This window comes from Bubalus bubalis, chromosome 4 (genome assembly GCF_019923935.1).
Source record: "Bubalus bubalis isolate 160015118507 breed Murrah chromosome 4, NDDB_SH_1, whole genome shotgun sequence".
NCBI classification, from domain to species: Eukaryota; Metazoa; Chordata; class Mammalia; order Artiodactyla; family Bovidae; genus Bubalus; species Bubalus bubalis.
Window position 1 is genome coordinate 41900222 of NC_059160.1, and position 20590 is coordinate 41920811.

At 39.1% G+C, this 20590-nt stretch overlaps 1 pseudogene; it reads left to right on the top strand.

The window, feature by feature from the left end:
- The first annotated feature begins 11058 nt into the window (after positions 1 to 11058).
- Positions 11059 to 12265, top strand: LOC102401404 (annotated as a pseudogene).
- Positions 12266 to 20590: the final 8325 nt, after the last annotated feature.

Genomic DNA, 20590 nt, shown 5'->3' on the forward strand with positions numbered 1-20590 from the left:
GGAGTTACTTAATGGATGTATAGTTTCTGTTTTGCTAGTGTCAGTATTCTTAGCACTGCAGAAATATGCACTTTAATAAACATGTGTGAGGTGGTAACTCATTTTTTCACAAGTTTTAAAAATATTTTCTGAAGAGTTCAGAAGATGGGGCATATCAATATATTAAGCAGCATGCTTCCATAGGAAAAGTCACTGTGCTCATCCTGAGTATTTGATGGTTTAAATGTCAGTAGAAGATTCAGTTAGAAAAGCAAAATTGTAAAATGGCATCAGTTGAGGCAATGCAATAGTTGGAGACTAATAATGGTCATCATGTTGGTCATTGTGTTCTTTACAGCTGGGATCTCTCAAAAAAAGTCTCCCTTAAGAATGTCTTTGATAAAATAGTACAAGTTGTTAAGTCTCAGCCCCTGAATATACATCTTTTAAATGTCCTAGGTGATGAAATAGCAAGCACATATAAACTATATGCATTCCAGAATGATGTAAAGCAAGAAAGATACAAAAGCAATGGTGATGTTATGGTCATTGAGTAGTCCCATGGAACATCATTTTTACTTGAAGTCATCTGACATGTTTGTCTCAAACTACATCATCCTGCTAATTCAAGGTGAATAAAAGTATTTGTTGCCAGTGATAAAATTTAAGCTTTCAAAGAAAAATTGGGATTTGGGGAATTTTTTATCTAAGACCGTGCATTTGATAGCATCCCACTACCTGGACCCATACTCAACTCAATGAGAATATTAACATAATTATTTTTGATATTATACACCAAAGTGCCAGTATTTGGAACATCTATATAGCTTAGTGGACCAATATTTCTGATGACCAATGCAAAGAGATAAGAGATCCATTGAAAATGCCAGGTAGACCAGTGGATTTTAATAAAACAATGTGAAAATTTCTTTGTGGTATCAGCTTCTTACCAGCTGAGAAGTAAAGCTAAATTCATTGCCACTAAGTCTTTACGGAACAGTTGCTTGTCAACTTTTGATACAGTATCAAGAAGGATGCATGATTATCTGAAAAGGCTGTGAACACACTATATAAAAAACTGAGATTGGATTTTGTTGACGTCAAGACTATATCAGCAACAGAAGGTGCAAGTAAATTAGAGAATTCAGTTGTATGCTATAAAGTTAGATTTGCAAAAATGTAAAACAATGCTTTTCTCAAATTTGTTTTTAGATAATTATTTTTCGTAACTTTTTTTTCTTTTGGCTGTACCACTCAGCATACAGATCTTAGTTCCCCACCTGAGGGAGCATGGAGTCCTAATCTCGGGACTTGCAGGGAAGTTCCAAAATGTTATTTATTTAATCATGTAATGGGATTACTTTAAAATGAAAAATGCTTTTAAAAATGTGTTTCAGTTTCTCATAGATTAAATTTTGAAAAACATCTATTGAGTTTCCTCAGTTTTTTAAGATTGTTAAAAAAAATCTCAGTGGTTAAAGTGGTGATTCTGGAACAAGCACAATTAGATGGATAAGTTTGGTCTCACCTCTATCAAATAACTTGCAAATATTTTTCTCAAATCAGGTAAGATATTTAGAGTTGCACATGTGTACTTAACAGTGTTGAGGGACTTCCCTGGTGGTTCAGTGGCTAAGGCTCCTTGCTCCCAAAATAGGGGTTCTGGGTTCAATCTCTGTCCAGGGAACTAGATCCCACACACTGCAACTAAGTTCACATGCCTCAGCTAAAAATCCTGCATGCTGCAATTAAGGCCTGGTATAACCAAACAAGTAAAGAAATATATATATTTTTTAAATGTTCAATTGGCTGCTGTCACTATTTTTTGTTTAGAATTGACTGGGTTGATCTTGCTTTCCAAGGGACTCTCAGGCATTTTCTCCAGTACCACACTTACAAGTACCAATGAATAATTAATGACATTGAATTTCAGCAGAGAATGAAAGAAGACTGCACTGACTTAATAAAAAGAAATTAAATCTTTTAAGTGATGTGAGGTTCAGGGGAATTGTGTGTAGAATATTACTTTATGCATAATACAAGGAAAAACCCCCAGGGAAAGAAAGGATGAAGAAGAGGTCCTTCAGGAAGAAGGGAATTTAAAAAATAGTAGAAAGTAGGATGCAAGAGTGAAAGATAAATCAATAAATACCCACCTAAAGAATTGACTGCAGAAAGTAAACTGTAATTAATGACTAATTTTAGAGGAGAAATATAGAGTAAAAATATTCATCTGAATGGTGACATTCTGGAGGGAGACCCAATAGGACTTAATAGTAGGTAGACAGGGTAAGGGAGAAAAGGGAAGAATCTTGTTTCTGGATTGTGCCACAGAGTGGGTGGAGAGGTCTCCCTTGCCTGTGTGGACCAGATATCTTGGGACTGGGGATTGATTGTCTTCAGCAAGTGGCCAGCTTTAATGGAGGTTTTGCAGTGACCAGCTCCTTTTCTTGGAGGACAGGCTGTAAGGCCACAGTCTTAAACAAGTTAACCCACACTTCTTAGTGGTTGAGTCAGGGTTTGACTGTCTTAAGCAAGTGGCCAGCTTTAATGGAGGTTTTGCAGTTGAGCTATTTTAAATCCTAAAAGATGATGCTGTGAAAGTGCTGCACTCGATACGCCAGCAAATTTGGGAAACTCAGCAGTGGCTACAGGCCTGGAAAAGATCAGTTTTCATTCCAATCCTAAAGAAAGGTTATGCCAAACAATGCTCAAACTACTGCAGAATTCACTCATCTCACATGCTAGTAAAGTAATGCTCAAAATTCTCCAGGCTTCAACAGTACATGAACTGTAAACTGGATGTTAAGGCTGTATTTAGAAAAGGCAGAGGAACCAGAGATCAAATTGCCAACATCTGTTAGATCATCGAAAAAGCAAGAGAGTGCCAGAAAAACATCTGCTTTATTGACTATGCCAAAATCTTTGTGTGGATCACAACAAACTGAAAAATTCATAAACAGGTTGGAATACCAGACCACCTTACCTGCCTCTTGAGACATCTATGCAGGTCAGGAAACAACTGTTAGAACTAGACATGGAACAACAAACTGGTTCCAAATCAGGAAAGGAGTATACCAAAGCTGTATATTGCCACTCTGCTTATTTAACTTATATGCAGAGTACATCACGAGAAACTCTGGGCTGGAGGAAGCACAAACAAATCAAGATTGCTGGGGAAAATATCAATAACCTCAGATATGCAGATGACACCACCCTTATGGCAGAAAGTGAAGAACTAAAGAGCCTCTTCATGAAAGTGAACTAGGAGAGTGAAAAAATTCAGCTTAAAACTCAACATTCAGAAAACTAAGATCATGGCATCCGGTCCCATCACTTCATGGCAAATAGATGGGGAAACAGTGGAAACAGTGTCAGACTTTATTTTTCTGGGTTCCAAAATCACTGCAGATGGTGACTGCAGCCATGAAATTAGAAGACGCTTATTCCTTGGAAGGAAAGGTATGACCAACCTAGATAGCATATTGAAAAGAAGAGACATTACTTTGTCAACAAATGTCTATCTAGTCAAAGCTATGGTTTTTCCAGTATTCGTGTATGGATGTGAGAGTTGGACTATAAAGAAAGCTGAGCGCCAAAGAATTGATGCTTTTGAACTGTGGTGTTGGAGAAGACTCTTTAGAGTCCCTTGCACTGGGGAGAAGATCAAACCAGTCCATCCCAAAGGAAACCGGACCTGAATATTCATTGGAAGGACTGATGCTGAAGCTGAAACTCCAATACTTTGGCCACCTCATGCAAAGAACTGACTCATTCAAAAAGACCCTGATGCTGGGAAAGACTGAAGGCCGGCAGAGAAGGATGACAGAGGATGACATGGTTGGATCACATCACCAACACAATGGATGAGTTTGAGAACTCCAGGAGTTGGTGATGGACCAGGAGGCCTGGCGTGCTACATTCCATGGGGTCGCAAAGAGTTGGACACAACTGAGCGACTGAACTGAACTTGCAGTAGCCAACTCCTTTTCCTGGAGGACAGGCTGTAAGGCAACAGTCTTAAACAAGTTAACCCACACTTCTTAGTGTTGAGTCAACCTGGTATAGATTTTACAGAGGAATGGAGCTATGAACTTGGACCCAGGGCACCATCTTCCCAGACAGCATTCTTTTCTTGAATGGTATTTTAGGATAAATTTTAATAGAATGTCTGAGCTTTAATATGGAACCTTTATAATTTATCCTACCATTTGCTTTGTCTAATTAGGATAGATTTATCTATGAGATAAATGGATTTTTTTTTTTTTTAACATAGCCAGAAACCTACACTCTTAACCTGAATTGAAAGAGAAGGGCAGGAAAGAAAATTTAGCCTTTCCTGTTTTAAGTCCTTAGTTGCTTCCTTCCTGTCTTTTATTCTCTTCTCTCTCTGTAACTCCAAGTTGGTGATTTGCTTGAGATTCCAGGCAGTTGTGGAGATCCAGTAATCTGGGAACTGCTGTATTTTAGGTATGTTACATTCCATTGGTCACTGGTATGGCATGCTCTGATTGCTATGATTATACAGTGGAAGTGAGAAATAGATTTAAGGGACTAGATCTGATAGAGTGCCTGATGAACTACAGATGAAGGTTTTTGACATTGTACAGGAGACAGGGATCAAGACCATCCCCAAGAAAAAGAAATGGAAAAAAGCAAAATGGTTATCTAAGTAGGCCTTACAAATAGCTGCAAAAAGAGAAGAGAAAAGCAAAGGAGAAAAGGAAAGATATACCCATTTGAATGCAGAGTTCCAAAGAATAGCAAGAAGAGATAAGAAAGCCTTCCTCAGTAATCAATGCAAAGAAAACAACAGAATGGGAAAGACTAGAGAGCTCTTCAAGAAAATTAGAGATACCAAGGGAACAAACAGTTCATGCAAAGATGGGCTTGATAAAGGACAAAATGGTATGGACCTAACAGAAGCAGAAGATATTAGGAAGAGGTGGCAAGAATACACAGAAGAGCAGTACAAAAAAGATCTTCATGACCCAGATAATCACGATGGTGTGATCGCTGACCTAGAGCCAGACATCCTGGAATGTGAAGTCAAGTGGGCCTTAGGAAGTATCACTATGAACAAAGCTAGTGGAGGTGATGGAATTCTGTTGAAATATTTCAAATCCTAAAAGATGATGCTGTGAAAGTGCTGCACTCAGTATGTCAGCAAATTTGGAAAACTCAGCAGTGGCTACAGGCCTGGAAAAGATCAGTTTTCATTCCAATCCCAAAGAAAGGCAATGCCAAAGAATGCTCAAACTACCACACAATTGCACTCATCTCACATGCTAGAAAAGTGTTGCTCAAAATTCTCCAAGCCAGACTTCCAACAGTACGTGAACCATGAACTTCCAGATGTTCAAGCTGGTTTTAGAAAAGGCAGAGGAGCCAGAGATCAAGTTGCCAACATGGGCTGGATTATCAAAAAAGCAAGAGAGTTCCAGAAAAACATCTGCTTTATTGACTATGCTAAAGCCTTTGACTGTGTGGATCACAATAAACTGTGGAAAATTCTGAAAGAAATGGGAATACTAGACCACCTGACCTGCCTCTTGAGAAACCTGTATGCAGTTCATAAAGCAACAGTTAGAACTGGACATGGAACAACAGGTTGGTTCCAAATTGGGAAAGGAGTATGTTCAAGGCTGTTTATTGTCACCCTGCTTATTTAACTTATATGCAGAGTACATCATGAGAAACTCTGGGCTGGAGGAAGCACAAGCTAGAATCAAAGATTGCCTGGAGAAATATCAATAACCTCAGATATGCAGATGACATCACCCTTATGGCAGAAAGTGAAGAACTAAAGAGCCTCTTGATGAAAGTGAAAGAAGAGAGTGAAAAAGTTGGCTTAAAGCTCAACATTCAGAAAACTAAGATCATGGCATCCGGTCCCGTCACTTCATGGCAAATAGATGGGGAAACAGTGGAAACAGTGGCTGACTTTATTATTTTGGGCTCCAAAATCACTGCAGATGGTGATTGCAGCCATGAAATTAAAAGATGTTTCCTCCTTGGAAAGAAAGTTATGACCAACCTAGACAGCATATTAAAAAGCAGAGACATTACTTTGTCAACAAAGGTCTGTCTAGTCAAGGCTATGTTTTTCCAGTAGTCATGTATGGATGTGAGAGTTGGACCATAAAGAAAGCTGAGCACTGAAGAATTGATGCTTTCGAACTGTGGTGTTGGAGAAGACTCTTTAGAGTCCCTTGGACTGCGAGGAGATCAAACTAGTCAATCCTAAAGGAATCAGGGCTGAATATTCATTGGAAGGAGTGATGTTGAAGCTGAAACTCCAATATATTGGCCACCTGATGCAAAGCGCTGACTCATTGGAAAAGACCCTGATGTTGGGAAAGATTGAGGGCAGGAGGAGAAGGGTATGACAGAGGATGAGAAGGTTGGATGGCATCACTGACTCAATGGACAGGAGTTTTGGTAGACTCCTGGAGTTGGTGATGGACAGGGAGACCTGGCGTGCTGCAGTTCATGGGGTCGGAAATAGTCGTTCACAACTGAGTGACTGAACTGAACATATCCAAAATGTGGCTCCTACCTTATAATACTGTTGGGTTACTGAAAACATAATTCCAATTTTGGACTTTGAATTTTAAATAATTATAACTAGGCTCAAGCTCTTCTGTATTAATCAAAATAGAAACTATTCATTACATTCAACACATTTTTGACAATGAGAATTAACTATTTATTCCTGTAGTGTAAAAATCTGTGCTTGGGATTGAACAAACTCTTGGAAAGCATCCTGCTGGTTGTGGAAGTGTTTTCCCTACAAAAAGTTGTCAAGATGCTTGAAGAAGCGGTAGTTGTGAGAGGTCAGGTGAATATGGCAGATGAAGCAAAACTTTGTAGCCCAATTCATTCAACTTTTGAAGCGTTGGTTGTGTGACACGTGGTTGGGCTTTGTCATGTATAACAACTGGGCCCTTTATGTTGACCAAAACTGGCTGCAGGCATTGCAGTTTCCAGTGCTTCTCATCAATTTTCTGGGCATAATTCTCAAATGTAATGGTTTCACTGGAATTCAGAAAGCTGTAATGGATTAGATGGGCAGCAGACCACCAAACAGTGACCATTGCCTTTTTTTAGTATAAATTTGACTTTGGGAAGTGCTTTGGAGCCACTTCGGAGAAGGCAATGGCATCCCACCCCAGTACTCTTGCCTGGAGAGTCCCACAGATGGAGGAGCCTGGTAGGCTGCAGTCCATGGGGTTGCTGAGAGTCGGACACGACTGAGCGACTTCCCTTTCACTTTTCACTTTCATGCATTGGAGAAGGAAATGGCAACCCACTCCAGTGTTCTTGCCTGGAGAGTCCCAGGGACGGGGGAGCCTGGTGGGCTGCCATCTCTGGGGTCGCACAGAGTCGGACACGACTGAAGTGACTTAGCAGTAGCAGTTGGAGCTGCTTCTCTGTCCAATCATTGAGCTGGTCATCACTGGTTCATATATAAAGTCCACTTTTCATCACACATCATAGTCTGAAATCATTTGTTGTTGTTGCGTAGAATAAGACAAGATGATACTTCAGAACAACAATATTTTGGGTTTCTGGTCAACTTATAAGGCACCAACGTATTGAGCTTTTTCACCTTTCCAATTTACTTCAAATTGTTGACTGTAGAATAGTCAACATTCAGTTTCATGTAGTTGTAAGAGAATCAGCTTTGATGATTGTTCTCAATTGGTTGTTGTCAACTTCTGATGGCCGGCCACTACCCTGCTCATCCTCAAGGCTCTCGTCTCCTTTGCAAAACTTCTAGAACCACCACTGGACTGTACATTTGTTAGCAGTTTCTGGGCCAGTTGTGTTGATGTTGCAAGTTGTATCTGATGCTTTAAAATCCATTTTGAACTCGAATAAAAAAAAAATTGCTCAAATTTGTTTTTTGTTGGACATCATCTCCATAGTCTAAAGTAAATATAAGCAGCAAGTAATAAGTCATTAAAAACAATAAAGCAGGAAATGCATATTAAAGTGATATACAACATAACTGCATTATTAAAGTGTATTCCAATATCAAATGGCAAATTTTAACAATGCAAAACTACAGTTACTGTACCAACCTAATATATTTTCCAAACTCTATTTTTAAGATATCAAATTATCAAGTGTAAATCATTTATTTACTCATGACTGTATGGCCTGAGTAAAATATCAAGTTGTTTGGCTTGGGGAGAATTACCTCAACTCAGTTCTTTTTATTTTTTGTTTTTTAAAATTGATCTATAAATTCAAAGTGCTCCCAATCTTAATCAAAACAAGTTATTTGTGAATTTCAACAAACTAATTCTAAAAAATTTATGGACAGGCAAAAGACCCAGAATACTCAATGCAATACTGAAGGAGAATAGAGTTGAAAGACTGACATTCCCTGACTTGAAGACTTACTATAAAGTCACAATAATCAAAATAATGTGATATTAAAGAATAAACAGTAGATCGGTGAAGCAGAGAAGAGAGACCAGAAGTTGTTGCTCAGTCGCTCAGTTGTGTCCAAATCTTCATGACCCCATGGACTGAAATACCAGGCTTCCCTGTCCTACACTGTCTCCCAGAGTTTGCACACTCATGTCCATTGAGTTACGCCATTCAATGAGTTCATACTCCTCCTGCCCTCAATCTTTCCCAGCATCAGGGTCTTTCCCAAAGAGTCAGCTCTTCACATGAGGTGGCCAGAATATTGGAGCTTCAGCTTCAGCATCAGTCCTTCCAATGAATATTCAGCATTGATTTCCTTTAAGATCTACTGGTTTGATCTCCTTGCAGTCCAAGGGACTCTCAAGAGTCTTCTCCAACACCACAGTTAGAAGACATCAATTCTTCAGCGTCAGCGTTCTTTATGGTCCATCTTTCACATCCACGCATGACTACTGGGAAAACCATAGGTTTGATTATATGTACCTTTGTTGGCAAAGTGATGTCTCTGCTTTTTAATATGCTGTCTAGATTTGTCATAGCTTTCCTTCAAAGAGCAACCATCTTTTAATATCATGGCTGTAGTCATCATCAACAGTGATTTTGGAGCTCAAGAAAATAAAATCTGTCAACTGACAGAGGATGAGATGGTTGGATGGCATCACCGATTCAATGGACATGAGTGAGCAAACTCCAGGAGATAAGGACAGGGAAGCCTAGAATGCTGCTGTCCATGGGGGTCACAAGAGTCTGACATGACAGAGCAACTGAACAACAGCAATACATCTATTAAAGGAGACAAAATTCAAAATACAAAACCAAATGCTAGTGAGCCTTTGGAGCAACAGGAAGTCTCATATATTGCTGGTCAGAATGCAATGCATTTCACCCACTTTGGAAGAGAGTTTGTGGTTTCTTACAGAAATAAACTCTTTTACCATATAATCCAGCGATCATGTTCCTTGGTATTTAGCCAAAGGAGTTGAAAACTTGCACACAGATGTTTATAACAGACTCTTTGCAACTCCATGGACTGTATCCTGCCAGGCTCCTCTGTCCATGGAATTCTCCAGGCAAGAATACTGATGTGGGTTGCCATTCCCTTCTCCAGGGGATCTTCCCGACCCAGGTATTGAACCTGGGTCTCCCGCATTGTAGGCAGATTCTTTACCATCTGAGCCACCAGGGAAGCCTTATAACAGCTTTATTCATATGAAAACTTACAAGCAAAAACATTGTCTTAAGTAAGTGAATAAATAATGGTACATCTAGACAACAGGATATTATTCAATGCAAAAAAGAAAAAAAAAAAACAAAACAAAACCTAAAACGAGCTACCAAGCCATGAAAAGACATGGGGGAATCTTAAAAGCATATTACTTAGTGAATAAGAAGCCAACCTGAAAAACCTACCTCCATACTATACAATTCCAACTAAGATATTCTGGAAAAGGCAATGAAAATTCTATATATGATACTATAATAATAGGTACATGTCATTATTTGTCCAAATCCATAGAATATACAACACTAAGAGTGAACTCTAAGGTAAAATGTGGATTTTGGATCACTACAGATTCATCAGTTTTAACAAATGTACCACTCTGGTGGGGATATCAGTAATGGGAGAACCTATGCATGTTTGGGGCAGGAGGTACTTGGGGTTCCTTCCTCAATTTTGTTGTGATCTTAAATCTACTAAAAAATAAAGTCTTGGAGTGACATCAGCATTATAGGGGCATGATACCCTCCTTTGTCTCTCATCTTCAATTTACAATCAGTAAAACATCCATGATTCAACCAAGTTTCCTCTGACCAACACACCAAGACACCAGAGTTCTACACATCAGTACCTCAAAAGGGTGTGCACTGGAACACATAGTGGAGGCAGAACTAGGTGAAAAGTGGAGGCCGTGCTTTCAATCCTAGCCATCAACCACCTGAAAGCAAAAGTATGCAAAACCTTGAATAAGGTGATAAATATAATTTCAGAATCAGAAAATTACAACTCTATATGAGTACAGGTTGTTAAACAATTACAACATAAAGGTTAAAGGTGGGGGAGGAGCAGTAAAAATAACTATTTTGCTGTTGTTTGGTCACTAAGTCACATCTGACTCTTTTCCAACCCCATGGACTGTAGCCCAACCTGTTCCTCTGTCCATGGACTTCTCCAGGTAAGAGTACTGGAGTGGGTAGCCATTTCCTTCTCCCGGGGATCTTCCTGACGCAGGACTATAGGTACTTCAATTTGGTAACAAACTTACAACATAAAATGAGACAATTTGAGACAACAAAAACATAAAAAGATAAGAGGAAAAGGACAGAACTCACATAGGCAAGTGAAGATAACATGTTATTGACAGAAAAAGGACTATTTGAGACATTTTATAGAAACCTCATGTTGATCCTTTTGAACTGTGGTGTTGGAGAAGACTCTTCGGGAGATCCAACCAGTCCATTCTAAAGGAGATCAGTCCTGGGTGTTCTTTGGAAGGAATGATGCTAAAGCTGAAACTTCAGTACTTTGGCCACTTCATGCAAAGAGTTGACTCATTGGAAAAGACTCTGATGCTGGAAGGGATTGGGGGCAAGAGGAAAAGGGGATGACAGAGGATGAGATGGCTGGATGGCATCACCGACTTGATGGACGTGAGTTTGAGTGAACTCCGGGAGTTGGTGATGGACAGGGAGGCCTGGCATGCTGCAGTTCATGAGGTCTCAAAGAGTCGGACACGACTGAGCGACTGAACTGAACATGTTAACTACAAGGCTAGAGCAGAGACATAAAGCCTATTAAAAGAGGAAACTGAGTAGAACAGGAGTAGCAACAGCAGCTCAGGCTGCCCAGGCAGTGAGTCTGTGACCCTGAGTGCAGACAGTAAGGTACCTGGTTTTTCTGATGAGTAATGACCATGTTGGAATGAAAGGAAGCTATCTGTGCAGACCACTGTCGGTGAAATCTTTGAAGATGATAAAGTAGTGTTGGATTCTGCAGTGAGAGCCTCTGGATCAGCTATGTGGTAAGATGTTTCAAAAAGATAAGAAGCAATACAATAGTAGCAATTCCCAGAGCAGAGAAATCAGTAGTAAGGGCAAGTCTGTAGATTCCAGCCTTGGGGGGCTTTCAGGGTCCAGCAAGGTGGCAAACCTTGACACCAATTCCACCAAGACCTCAGGACAAAGCAACAATATTTCAGATACCTGTGCAGGATTTATAAAAAACAAACAAACATTGATGCAATTGAGAAACTGAAACTCTTTGAAGAGTAAAGTCTTGAGGGGCTACTAGAACTGATAAATTATATAGAAGTCACTCAGAAAGATAAAAAATTGCCTTTCATCCCTTTGGAGGAAGGATTTACTATGCTGGTTACCAAGTTTGGTATAGAAGTATCCACATCAGATCAGTATGATGTTTTACATGGGTATGCTCTGTATTTAATCATCCAAATGGTATGTTATGATGATGATCTGGGTGCAGGAAAAAGCTTATTGGCTTTGAAGACTACAGATGCGAACAATGAAGAATACAGCCTATGGGTTTACTAGTGCAATAGCCTCGAACAAGCACAAGCAATCTGTAAAGTTTTATCCACTGCTTTCAACACTGTATTGACATCTGAGAAACCTTGAATTTTGCAGTCAAGGGGAAGTTGACTTGTGCAAGTTCAGCTGTTTTCTCAGTAGTTCTGTTTTCAGTCTGTGGTGTTGAACTATTATGGACATATAAACGATCCTTTGCTCTAGATTTTCTGAAGAAAATGCAATGTACAAAATATCAACCATTTGTTTTTCTATTGTGTCTTATTTGCTGCTAAGTTGCTTCAGTCGTGTACAACTCTGTGCAACCCCATAGACGGCGGCCCACCAGGCTCCCCCGTCCCTGGGATTCTCCAGGCAAGAACACTGGAGTGGGGTGCCATTGCCTTTTCCAATGCAGGAAAGTGAAAAGTGAAAGTGAAGTTGCTCAGTCGTGTCCAACTCTTAGTGACCCCATGGACTGCAGCCTACCAGGCTCCTCCACCCATGGGATTTTCCAGGCAAGAATACTGGAGTGGGGTGCCATTGCCTTCTCCGATGTCTTATTTAACAGTGAAAAAGAGGAAACTGAGAAAAACAATAGAAAACCATGAAACTAAAATGGCAAACAAAAATTCAAACAAAAAAAGAAACAATGGAGATATAGAGCAACTAGAAAATAAAAGATAAAATGGCAGTACTAAGCCCTCATTTATCAAAAATCATCCTGGAAATTGAATCCACGAATTAAAAGACAGAAAGTAGCTGATAAGTTTGAAAACAAGACCCAACTAAATGCAGCCTCCAGAACACTTAGTTCTAAAGACAAATGTAAGCTCAGAAGTGAAGGGATGAAAGATGATACTCCAAGTAAATGAGAGCCCAATAAAGCAAATGTAGCCATACTTATATCCAACAAAAATAAACTTCAAGCCAAAAAACATTACAAGAGACAAAATGGACATTATATAATGATAAAGGGGACAACTCATCAAGAAGACATAATGATTATTCATATATATGCATCTAACATAGGAGCACCAAAATATATAAGCTAATTATTAACAGATTTAAAGGGAGAAACTGACAGCAACACAATATAGTGGAGTATTTTAACACCCTACTTATATCAATGGATAGATCATTCAGGCAGAAAGTCAACAAGGAAACAGTGGCTTTAAAATAAAAATTTATATCAGATGGGCTTAATAGAATCACAGAGAACATTCCAACCAAATGCAGCAGATTACACATTCTTCTCAAGTGCATATGGAAAATTCTCCATGATAGACCATAATTTGGAAAACAAAACTAGTCTCAATACATTTAAGAAAATCAAAACTATATCAGGCTTTTTTTTTTTTTTTGCCACAATGATTATAATCTAGAAGAAAGCTGGAAAAATCACAAATATGTGGAAACTAAACAGCATGTTATTTAACAGCTATTGGATTTAACATAGAACTCAAAAGGGAAATAAAAACATATCTGAAGACAAACTAAAATGAAAACATGATATATCAAAATCTAAGGAATGCAGCAAAAGTGGTACTAAAAGGGGAGTTTATAGCAATGCAGGCCTATCTCAAGAAACAAGTAATAATTCAAATAAGCACTCTACCCTTACACCTACTGGAACTAGATAATGAAGAGCAAACAAGGCCCAAAGTCAATAGAGAGAAGGAAATAATGAAGATATGAACAGAAGTAAATAAAATAGAGACTAAAAAAATAACAAAAAAGATCAATGAAACTAAGAGCTGGTTCTCTGAAAAGAGAAATAAAACGAACAAAGTTTTACCTAGACTCACTAAGAAAACAAAGAATAAAGTCAGGAAAAAAGCGGGGAAATTACAATTGATACCACAGAAAGAAAAAGAAGTAGAATACCATGAACACCTATATGACAACAAATTAACAACCTAGAAAAATGGACAAATTCTTAGAAGTACACAATCTTCCAAGTCTGAATCACGAAGAAATAGAAAATCTGAACAAGCCAATCACTAGCAAAGAGATTGAAACAGCAATCAAAAACTTTCCAAAAAACAAAGTCCAGGACCAGACAGCTTCACTGGTGAGTTATCTCCCCAATTCAGAAAAGATATAAGACGTATATTCTTCTTAAACTTTTCCAAAAATTGAAGAGGAGGGAACAATTCCAAAATTTTACAAGACCAACATTACCAAAAGTTAAGTGAGGACAATAAGAAAAGAAATTTACAGGTCAATATCCCTGATGTACATAGACGCAAAAATCCTGAACAAATTATTAGAAAACTGAGTATTAAAAATACATCAGAAGGATTATATACTATGATTAAGTGGTATTTATTCCAGTGGTGCAAGAATTGGTTCAATATTCACAAATCAACCAATGTAATACACCACATTAACAAACTGAAGTATAAAAATTATGTTATTATATCAATAGATGCAGAAAAGGCATTTGACAAATTAAACCTGTTTTTCAAAGATTTCAATCTCATTCATGCACTATAAAGCTACTAGCCCTTGCAATGGCCCGTGAGCCCAACTTCAGCAGGAGCTAAAGTATCTAGGATTTAGAGTCAGAGGGTAGTGATTTTATCCTGACTTTCCAATGAACTGATAGTTAGGCTGTGACTGCTAAGCACTGAGATACAGAATTGAAAGATGTAGTATCTGCCTTTGTTCCTGGCAGAAAAAGAATTTAATGTTTTTGCCTCGTTGTGAAAGAATTCAGAGATGAAGCAGGGAGGTTAACAAGTAAAGTGAATTTATTTAATCAAGAATACTCAGAGGGAGAGCAGGTAGACAGGTGAGGAGCTGCTGTCCTGTTTCTCTTTGGCCATCTGGTTATGAGGGCCATGCAAATGAAGGGGCAAAATATTCATTGGGGAAGGAGGAATTTGGGGGTCATATTCCTGATTTTCCTCCCCACTCTATCTTCCTGAGGGCAGGAGGGATTTTTTTCTTCCTTAGCTTAGACCGGAAGTGTCACAGCATAGGTGCATGACGGGTACTTCTTATCTCCAAGGCTAGTTTTATTGCAATGAGTGCATAGTAAACAAGTTACATTCACATGCAGGCGATTCCTGCCTTTATCTTTCTTTATCTGCTTCCAGGACACTTACTGCCCAAAAGGTGTGGTTTCCTGTCAGTCTGCATGTTCCTGATTTCCTCTGTCTGCCCATGAACCCCCGCTGTTTACAAGATGCATGATTTCCTGCCACCTGGCCCCTGCCCCCATTTCTCTGCTCTTATCTAACTACCTACCTGCTGTAACACCTTAAAATTAAACACTAGCTGGCAACCCAGGCAAAGAAAGATTACAGAAAAACACTTTTTATCTCGCTAGCATTCACTGAGCACCTACCATGCGCTAGATACTATTCTTCACAGCATGGAATCATGGTCAAAAGTACAGACTCTGGAATCAGCCTCCCGGAGTTCAAATCCTAGCTCTGCCATTTACTAGTTGTGCTACCTTGGACAATGTATTCAATACTTTACCTCTCTCTGCTTTACTTTCCTCATCTATAAAAGGGCACTAATAGGAATTCCCTGTCAGTCCAGTGGTGAGGACTCTGTGCTTTCACTGCCAAGGGCAGAGGTTCCATCCCTGAGTCAGGAAACTAAGATCCTCCAAGCTGGGTGGAGGATTTATTTTAAAAATTTAAAGGGGCAAATAATAACAATACATACCTCAGAGCATTATAATAAAATGAGTTCCTAACTGTAAAGGACTTAAAAGACAATGCCTGGGCTTCCCTGGTGGCTCAGATGGTAAAGAATCCACCTGCAATGCAAGAGACCTGGGTTTGATTGCTGTATTGGGGAGATCCCCTGGAGACGGGAATAGCTACCCACTCCAGTATTCTGGCCTGGAGTATTCCATGGACAGTATGGTCCATGGGGTTGCAAAGACTCAGACATGACTGTGACTTTCACTTTCACTAAAACAATGCCTAGCACATCAGAAATTATATATAAGGTTTTGTTAAAAATTAGTCTTAAAATCTGTCTATCAGGACCTTGGTGTCATGGTCCAGGAGTGGGTTGGAAAAGAATTTCCAGATATGAGACAGAATAAGAGGTAAATAAAGTTTATTAGAGTGGGAGATGCTGTTAGAACAGTGGGCCAGATCAAGGGAGAACCGACTTTGAACAGGGGTCCTTAGTCCACTTTTATACCCAGAGTACAAGGAGTGGGATAGGGGTCTTGCGGGTCATTTACTGATTGAATGAGGCACATGTACTGGGTGGGGGAAGAGTAAGGCAAATACCTTTTCCCTGTGTGGGGTAGGAAGGGAGACAGGTTATACTGCTCAGGAAGACCTGAAATCCATTAATAGTTAACAGCATGGGGGAAGGAAGGACAATAAGGGTCTGATTTTTCTGTTCCTGAATTCCAAGACCCTCCTTCATTTTATCTGCTCTTTAGTTTTTGGGTCACCACCACACTTGGCATGGAAAAGGAACAATGTATTTTATTTAACACACTTTTCCTATTTTGAGAGGAAGATTATGAAATAAAGCACTAATTTAAATGTCAGTTTTAGAAATTCTTTCATCGGCTCCACAAATATCTATAGAGTCCTCCTCCAAGACAGGCACTGTCCTGTCCAGTAAACAAAGTGTCAAAGAATTTAGAGCCCAGTGGGAAAGACAGCATGGAATAAGCGTGCAAATAACCATAAACTTAACAACTGAGGTTTGTGCCAGGTGGGAGAAGGCAGAGTGCAAAGAAAACTATAGAAGGAAGACAACCTAAACTGGGAAGCCTGGGGAAAAGTCCTAGAAAGTGATATTTAAGGTGAAATCTAAAGGATAAGGCTTAGAGGAGCAAAAAGAATGTAGAAGGGAAGTGGGAAAACATTCCAGGAAAGGGCACTGCAAATGTGAAGGCCTTGAATGTCAGAGGAATTTGGGGGTGCTTGAAGAAATGCCACAGGAATCTGGGGCATTGGGAAACAGTGAGAGAAGAGCAAACTGAGACATGAAAACTGACACTTAGGCAGGAGTCACGGAATGCAGTGCCTTTTGCCCATACTAAGGATGATGACAAATTACCTTTGGAGCAATAGAAAGGCATTGAAACCATGCACAAAAGTGCTGACAAGATCGTGTTTGTACTCTAAAACATCCTCTGAATAAATGAAGAATCAAAGTGTAGCAGACCTATCATATTCTATTTTCTATAAATTCTCTCATTAAGTTAAAGTAACTAGGGATGTTTTAGATGTAAAACAGGTAAAATTAATTGTTCAGCTTCTCTCTTCAAAGATGCAAGTCCTAATCTTGACTAAATATGTTTACTTGTTATATTGAGAAAGTGAAAGCAAAAGTCGCCCAGTCGTGTCCGACTCTGCGACCCCATGGACTGTATAGTCTATGGAATTCTCCAGGCCAGAATACTGGAGTAGGTAGCCTTTCCCTTCTCCAGGGGAGTCTTCCCAACCCAGGGATCGAACCCAGCCCTCCCACACTGCAGGTGAATTCTTTACCAGCTGAGAGCATACTAGTAATTATATGGCAAAAAAAAAAAAACAAAAACAAAAAAAACCCCACCTTGAGAATGTTAACAAATTTGTACTATTTGGCCTCAAACGGCCAAGTGTTGTCATTTTATTTATCTTTGAAATTTTTTCCTGGCTGAACATCTTGTGGAGTCTTAATTCCCCAACCAAGGAATGAACCCTGACCCTTAGCAGTGAAAGTGTGGAATTCTAACTACTGGACCACCAGGGAATTTCCAAAGTATTGTTATTTTAATTTGATTTTGATAAGTGATAGGAAAAAATGAGAGTAGGATATAAAACAACAGACTGTACAAAACTACAATGAGGTATTTTATACTGGTCAGAATGGCCATCGTCAAAAAATCCTCAACCAATAAATGCTGGAGAGGGTGTGGAAAAAAGGGAACCCTTCAATACTGTTGTGGGGAATGTAAATTGATACAGCCACTATTATGCAGGTTCCTTATAAAAATAGATATACTATATGACTGAGCAATTCCACTCCTGGGCATATACTCAGAGAAAAGCATAATTCAAAAAGATACATGCAGCCCAATGTTCATTGCAGCCCTGTTTACAATATCCAGAACACGGAAGCAACCTAATTGTTCATCAATGGAAGAATGGATGAAGAAGATGTGGTACATGTATACAGCGGAATACTACCCAGCCATAAAAAAGAATAAAACAATGCCATTTGCAGCAACATGGATGGACTGAAAGACTGTCATATTAAGTGAAGTAAGTCAGACACAGAAAGACAAATATCATATGATATCACTTATATGTGGAATCTTAGAAAAAGGGTACAAATGAACTTATTCACAAAACAGAAGTAGAGTCACAGATATAGGGGAAATAACTTATGATTACCAGGGGATAAGAGGAAGGAGGGATAAATAGGGAGACTGGGATTGACATACACACACTATAATAAGAACCTGCTGTATAGCACAGAAAACATGGCTCAATATTCTTTAATGCTTATATGGAAAAGAATTTTAAAAAATGGGTGACTCTATGTATATGTATAACTGATTCACTTTGCTGTACACCTGAAACTAACATAATATTATAAATCATGTACTCCAATAAAATTTTTGAAAAAAAAGATTATATTATTATTACTTATTCTCTATTTGACAGAGAATTTTATTTACCTAAAAATTGTGAAAAAAATACCCATTTTATTGTCAAAATTTTCTCAGCTTCCCATAAGACCACCAAAGAAATCTACTCAATCAAGCTGAGTTCACTGCTGTTACTGCAGCATAGAAGAGACCACCTTGATTCAACTGTGACCTGGGAGCGAGGCTGCTGATTAGGGTAGGGCTGAAGATTAAGAGTTTGAAGGCCTACACTCATGGTTTAAAGATGGTTCTTCAAGGCAGGGACTTGTTTGGAGCTAGGCAAAGTTTATGACTGCAAAGTGAAGATTTTAAAATAATTTTTGATAAGCAAACTGGTGTCAGAGAAGCAAGCTCTTTGTCCAAGTTACCAAGCTGTTATTTTAATAGGAGAGCTATTCCTGTGGATGATCTGCCCAGACACACTGCTTGGCAGACATATCCTGAGGTAAGCAGTGAAGTTATTCATTCCTCTTAGTCCTATCTCCCTGGGTAAAAATTTCCTGGAACAAGAATCAAGGCATGTAAGTCTCTATTTTCCAGAGAAGGCAATGGTACCCCACTCCAGTAGTCTTGCCTGGAAAATCCCATGGACGGAGGGGCCTGGTGGGCTGCAGTCCATGGGGTCGCTAGGAGTTGGACACGACTGAGCAACTTCACTTTCACTTTTCACTTTCATGCATTGGAGAAGGAAATGGCAACCCACTCCAGTGTTCTTGCCTGGAGAGTCCCAGGGACGGGGGAGCCTGGTGGGCGGCCGTCTATGCAGTCGCACAGAGTCGGACACGACTGAAGTGACTTAGCAGCAGCAGCAGCAGCAGTCTCTATTTTCACTTTCCCTTCAAAAATTTTCCTTTCAAAATCCACTAATAGGGACTTCCCTGGCAATCCAGTGTTAAGATGCCGTGCTTCCAATGAACAAGGGCACGGGTTCAATCACTGGTAGGGGAACTAAGATCCCACATGCTATGTGGTGTGGCCAAAAATTAAATAAATAAAATCCACTAATACAAGAAATTGATGGGATGTAGTTCAGGAAAGTAGTTGGACTACAAGTATAGTAAAGGATTAATATCTTAATGTATAAAAAATGATGTTAATATTAAATATATATACATTGCTATATATTGTTCATATAATCTTTAAATATGAAGACTCAAATAGGTTAAAATTAAAAGCACGAAAAAAGTTACACCGTGTAAACTCTAGTCTTAAGAAAACTGGAGTGGCTGTGTGTGTCAGACAGGCGGACTTCAGGACAAGGAATGTTAGTAGAGATAGAGATATATTTCATGGTGATAAAAGGATCAATCATCAAGACAACATAACAGTGCAAAATATGCAAAATATATATGCACTTAACAGAGTTTCAAAACAGACTGTTATGTAGGAATGAAAGTGACAAAACTGAGAATTTGACTTTCTCAGTTATTATTAGCAATGGTTTTCAATTATTTTTTCACCCCTCTCCCAATAATTAATAGAAAAATAGAAAGCAAAAAAAAACAGAAAAAGATAAAGAAAAATTAAAGAAAGAATGACAAAGTCAAGAGTCCTTCCTTGTCCTCAATCTGTACGCCTCATCAGTCACAAAGTCTTGGAAATATAGTTTCCTCTTCATTTCTTAAATCTGTTCTGTCATCCCCATTTCCATGAAATGCAGACATGAACTGATCTCCTTCCCTCATTAGCTAGCAACAATCTGATTTTCCCTTGGTAATCAGGATAAAAAGCAGAGACATTACTTTGCCAACAAAGGTCCATCTAGTCAAAGCTGTGGTTTTTCCAGTAATCATGTATGGATGTGAGAGTTGGACCATAAAGAAGGCTGAGCGCTGAAGAACTGATGCTTTTGCACTGTGGTGGTAGAGAAGACTCTTGAGAGTCCCTTGGACTACAAGGATTTCAAACCAGTTAATTCTAAAGGAAATCAGTCCTGAATATTCATTGGAGGGATTTATGCTGAAGCTGAAGCGACAATACTTTGGCCACCTGATGTGAAGAACTGACTCATTGGAA